This window comes from Dicentrarchus labrax, unplaced genomic scaffold, assembly GCF_905237075.1.
Source record: "Dicentrarchus labrax unplaced genomic scaffold, dlabrax2021, whole genome shotgun sequence".
Lineage (NCBI taxonomy): Eukaryota > Metazoa > Chordata > Actinopteri > Moronidae > Dicentrarchus > Dicentrarchus labrax.
The window spans coordinates 26,131,623-26,138,149 of NW_026136706.1; positions in this window are offsets into that span (position 1 = coordinate 26,131,623).

A 6,527-nucleotide genomic window follows, 5' to 3' on the forward strand; every position below is an offset into this window, starting at 1 on the left:
CTTTGATGAATCCTGATTGTTATTTTTCCACCAGAAGGAGAATAACTTTTAGACTAATTTGGACTTAGAAAATCGTATGTTGGACACAATCTTCTGATCAAAAAGAGAACTCATTCTGACCCAGACCCAACAATAGCATAATTTGAATTTGTATTGTTTAACTTGAATAACTGTATTGAAAAACTGAATCTGAATAGCATAATTTGAATTTGAATTTATTAGTTTGAAACTGAATTCCAATAAACTTGAATCTGAATATAATATTATGAATCTGGATTCACTTTCAACTGAAACTGTATTTGAGCCTCACTAAAAATTCAACTATTTATGTACTTTCACTTTCAGTTCTCTCAATTCAAATTCGGTTCTCTCAATTCAATTTCAATCCACAAGATTCACTTTTATGGTCACAGACGGGTCAAGGTCATTCAGTAAGAGCAATCAAGTGCAGATGCACAGAGCTCCTTTTTGGCCAAGCAGCACGTTTGTTTTTGACCATTTCCTGGACCTGTAGCAGAGATGTAATGTTAGACACCAGTGAGGGGCAGCAACGCACTGAACAGTGCCGAGTCGGCCGGAGAAGAAAGAAGATGTTACATTAGCTTGTAGTGATTGATTGATGTGAAGAACGTTTATTTCGATCATGGAGGAAAAAATTAACAGCTGACTCCTAATAAGTTTTTTCTATGTTGGGGCTCAAATTTACAGTGAAGTTGATAGAGTCACTCTAGCTTGACTGACAGGTCGCCACAGACTTGTCAATTACAAGGTAGCCCCGCCCTAAAGCATACCCTGCTTTATCGTCTATTTTCCTCTAAATAGGATCAGAAGTTACACCTTTAAATTAACATCATGCTGTGTTGAAAAGGACTTGAAACTGACGATTAAGATCAAAAACTCATAAGAAAAATTTTAATGAGATAAACTTATTTTGCCATTATTTCTGATGGAACTGGGCTTCTTTATCCAGTGAAGTCGCCCTCTGCTGGCTGTTGGAAAGAATGCAGGCTTACCCTGCACTCGATTGCTTCTTCCTCAAGGACCTTGACCTGTCTGTGACCTTAAAAGTGAATCTGAAAGTGGCTGTGGCTCAGAGGCAGAGCAGGTCGTTCCTTAATTGGAAGGTTGTGGGTTTGATCCCCTCCTGGTGCTACATGTCAAAGTATCCTTGAGCAAGATACTCAACCCCAAATTGCTCCTGATGCTGTGCATCGGTGTGTGAATGTGTATGAATGGATGGACTTTGTCATCACTGAGTGAATGTGGCACGTAGTGTAAAAAAGTGCTTTGAGTGGTCGAAAGACTAGAAAGGCAGTATACAAGTACAGGTTCATGTACCATCTTGTGGATGGAAATTGAATTGAGAGAAAAAAAGTAGAATTTTTAGTGAGGCTCAAATGCAGTTTAAGTTGCAAGTGAATTCAGATTCATAACATTATATTAAGTTTCAAGTTTATTGGAATTCAGTTTCAAACTAATAAATTCAAATTCAAATTATGCTATTCAGATTCAGTTTTTCAATACAGTTATTCAAGTTAAACAATCCAAATTCAAAATCAGTTTTTTAATGCAATTATTCAAGTTGAGCAATTCAGATTCAGTTCTAAATGATTCAAATTCCGTTTCTACACACAAAAATCAGCACATACTGCTCACCCTTTATGGCTCACAATTTTTCTACAGAAAAATAGATGAGACTATCTCTCTTCAAACGTTGTCAAAGCTGGGGTTAGCTTGTAACCTTGCGAGCCAGGTGGACTCGTCCTACAAGGAGCTACTGTCAGCTAATGCATGAGCTACGGGTGTGGTGTAATGCTAGATGTCTGCAATGATGTGTGAGAACACTCAAAAAAAAACTATGGCGACTGCTAAAGAGATTAGCATAGATGCTGCTAACATCAGTTATATCCGAACTGTGTTTCGTTATTGAAAGAAGAGCAAAGAACGGGGCTGAATGCTTTCCTCCATGGAAAAGAGGTTTTCACTCTTCTCCCGACTGGCTTCAGTAAGAGTTTGACTACTTTATATGGTTTGTTGATCTGACTGGTCGAAGTTTGCCTGTGATAGACAGTAAGAGACAGATGGTTCATCCAATCAACTGTTGAGCATTTTTTGAAAACAGTTTCCAACAACGACCCACAGGGTTCTGTGTAACAAACCATCTGGTGCAGTCAAACTTTTAAACTAACCATCGGCCTCTTCACCCTCTGTCAGCTAAACTTTTTAAAGATTTCTGGGACCTACAATACTGAATATTTTTAATTTGTCGTTTAAGAGGTGTGCTTGAGGGGGCGGTTAGCTCAGTGGGTAGAGCTGGCGACCCATGTACCTAGGCTGAGTCCTTGCTGCAGTGGCCCAGAGTTCAATGATCACCATGGTTTAATTTGTCAACAGAAGGCATCACGTTCCTCTTTAAAATGGCCTGGTATTTCTGGGAATCCATGATGCAAGGTACATGATAAAGATTGCCAGTTCCTGCCGCAGAAAAATAGCCCCTCTTCATCAATGACCCACCTGCATGCTTGGGGATGGTATTCTTCTGGTCATAAGCCTGGCCTTTCGCACGCCAGACATACCACTGGTCCATTTGTCCAAACAGTTCCAGTTTGGTTTCATCAGTCCATAGAACTGTCTCCCAAAACTCTCTAGTCTTATCCAAATTCCTCCTGGAATATTCTAGTCGACTTTTGATGTTCCTTGTGGTCAAGATTGGAGTGCGTTTGGAGTTCGGCCATGAAGTCCTTGTTTATTCAGTGCACGTCTTATAGTTGCCACTAAAGTACTTGTACCAGCCTTCATCAGGTCATCCTGTAGGTGACTTGCAGTCACACAGGGGTTTCTCTTAGTTGTTCTGACTAAGTTGCTAAGGGCCCTTAATGAAATGTTGGACTTTCTTCCACAGCCAGGCAGGTTTGCAGCTGTTCCATACGTTTTAAACTTCCTTATAAAGCTGCCAACTCTTGGAATATAACATTTTTTGAAAGTCTTCTTATACCCAAGGCCCTTCAGGTGTGGTGTGTCAGCTCCTTCTTTCCCATGATTGCAACTCATCTTCAATACCTTAATGGGTGGGGTTTATAAATGCATCACTGCTGAAGCAAATGAAGGATCATTATAGAGTTCCCAAAGGCCTAATTATGTTCAACTCTTGGCCATAAAAACTCAGCCAGCTTTAAAAATTATATAGGGGTTGAATAATTGTGACATGGCTATCTTAAAGCAAATACTACATCATGCATTTTCTGTGTTGATTTTATGTATCACTCAACTCATAAAGAAGTCGTCCGAAGCAGAATCTTGCTCTTTGAAAAAACTTTAATTGATAAAGCCTTAAAATCTTTGGGGGGTTGAATATTTTTGATTGCAACTGTATATAAATAAAACTGGCTTGATTGGACAAGGGATGAAAGCAGAAAGCTTAGGAAAATATACACCGATGACCCTGATGGTCATAATGTTATACAGTCCCATACACATAAAGCTGAGATGTACTGTGTGTTCTGACACTTTTCTATCAGAACCAGCATTAACTTTTTCAGTAAGCTGAGCTACAGTAGCTTGTGCCGAGTCAAACCAAGTCTAGCCAAGCCAACACATGTATGGAAAAAGGATTTGCTTCACATCATAACAGCACTGCTTCACTTGATCATTACTGACAATTCACTTCAATTTTATTTGTATAACACCAATTCAAGTTATTGGTCTTCTTCAAAAAGAGCATGTCTAGACCATACTCCTTTTTAAAATGATTTACAGACACCCAACAATTCCGACCATGACACATCTCTGCTGCAGCTCTCCTCCCATTCACCACCAGGTCAAGTTTAATAACCTTAAACCCTTCATAACATATCTAAATATAACATATCTGTGCAGCTAATGACAATGGCACTTTGCTGCTGCAAAGTTACGCAAAAATAAAAACACTAAACTCAATTTTAGAAAGAACAGAAATAAAGTGAAATCCCTGATCAGTGTTATCAATGTGTTAACTCCCTCTAACTTCTCCTTTGCAGTTGTAATCTAATCTAATACTTATTATTACCTAGTAAGTAAATTCTGAATTAAAAATGTGTATGCTACTGCCATGGTGGTAAAAATAGGCTCCCTCAACAAATTAGTTGTATGACATCTACATCTACAACCAGGCTGCCGTTAATTTTTTTTTTTAACTGAATCATATCTATCCATCCATTCATCCATCCATCAGGTCTAATAACTCCCGCATCTTTTGTCGCACATACAAAAACCTTGTATCTACGCGTTCGGTGAATGGAGCTGAATCTCCCCATATAGGCCATGCCCACTTCCGCTCTTCACTAGAGCGCAAAATGCCAATAAACAGCTTTTTCGTGTTCCTCCTATGTGCTTTGTCTGTTTCGCACAAAATTTTTCACGTAGCATCTGGGGACCGTCCTTAATGGAAATGTAATATATTTGATATTTCAAAAAATAAGCACGTTATTAAATTAGCACTTTCTGTGAATTTTCATCAAAAAAGGAAGTGGACCATTTCTCCACATTGGTATGTCTGATTAACACCAAGCTTGGGTCCATAGTTTCTCATGTCTTCCTTAGGCATCGTGCACAATTTCAGGCCATTGACACTAGGTGGCGCTCTTTAAAATGAAGAAGTTTATATCTCTGCAACAGCAGGTGTGATTGAAATGAAACTGGGAACGATGCTTGCCCATGGCTCCCTGAGGCTCGCCAAAAAATGTGTCAACAATCCACCACTAGGTGGCACTCTGGTGGCATGGCAAATCATTGTGCGGAGACCGTAATAGTTATGAATATGAAATTCACAGGGCACGTGTAGACTGGTGCCTGTAGCTCACATACCAAAAATCGTGTTTGTCGTGTTTGTAGCGCCCCCTACAGGATTTTAAAAAAGCAGCCCCGGCGCCACGTTTCACCGATATGTATGAAACTCGGTAGGCACGTGTAACACGCCAGAGACGTACAAAAAAGCCTCTTGGACCCATACCCCAAACCCCACGGGAAGTCGGCCATTTTGATTGTCATTTTCACTTTCGGCGAACTTTTCGCGTTGTATTGGAACGAACTACTCCTGGGAAATTCATCGGATCTGCTTCAAAATTGGGCTGTACAGTCAAAGTATGTTGCTGATTAAAAGTTATGCTATTTGTGCATGTACGTTGAAGGGCATGTCCGTGGCGTGCCGTCAAAGTTGGCCATTTTGAATTCCGTGCTCATTTTCTGTGAATTTTTCGCCATGTATTTGAACGAACTCCTCCTAGGGAATTTATCGGATCTACTTCAAAATTCGTCAGTACAGTCCAAAAATTGTGCTAATTAAAAGTTGTGCTATTTGAGACTGTACGTTGAAGGGTGTTTCCGTGGCGTGCCGTCAAATTTGGCCAGGTTGAATCGAAAGTCAAACATTGATTACATTTCCGCGATTTCACAATTATTTTCAACGTTTTTTTGCGTTGTATTTGAAAGAACTCCTCCTAGAGAATTCATCGGATCTACTTTAAAATTGGTCAGTACAGTCAAAATATGTTGCTGATCAAAAGTTGTGATATTTGTGACTGTACATCGAACCGCATGCCGGTGACGATGTGTCAAATTCTGCCAATTGGCCATTAAACAGATAGTACTCCACTAAACTTCACATATTCTATAACAGTTCGACCTTGAACAAGTCCTCACAACTTCAGTGTACATGGTCCAATCTCAATGAAACTTGACATGTTTAATAACAGTCGGGCCCTGAACACGTCTACATGACAATATTCACCTACTGGCAACAGGAAGTAAGTGCTGCGTGGCGATTTTGAGCTGATTTACGTAAAATGTTCATGTTGTGGTCTGCACGTGTTATGGCGGCATGTGACGCGGCACGCACCGAATTGCGCGGAGTGCGAGGTCCTGCCCAACGCTGCTTGCAGCTTTAATTATTATTATTATGTGATTTGAAATAATTGTGGAGGACGTCTCTGATCCTAATCCCATCCTAATCTGCCATGTCTGTAATTAGGTGGTAAAAACTCCACAATTTCAAAAAACTACAGACAATATTTAGCCAAACACAGAGGTCCTGTGATAATTTTAGTCCTGCCCGAATTGGCATCTTTGTGATTTGGGGTCGTATTGTTGTTTTTTCTTGCAAGGTATCAAACTGGTATTTTAATGTAACAGAGCGGAATTTGATATGGAGCAGAGTGGCGGTACTACACCTTAAATTTACAGGTAATGGGTGAATTATATTGTGAGTAAAGTTATTTTTACAGTAAGCAGAGCAGTTTCTGCAGCTTCCTCCACTGTTTCAGGCTTTTCTCCACTTTCAGCACAAAGATTGGTCCATAATGAAAATTGTAGGGAGTACAAATGCCACAGTTCGAATGTAAGCAAAGGTGTTCACACAGAGAAATTGCCAACATCACAAACCAACTTTCATGTCTGCTGTCCACAGCTGGCTGTGTGTCAGATTCTTTGCTTTGACTTCAGCATCAAACAGCAGCAGAACCCATACGCACAGCTTCAAAATGAGAGCGAGTCTA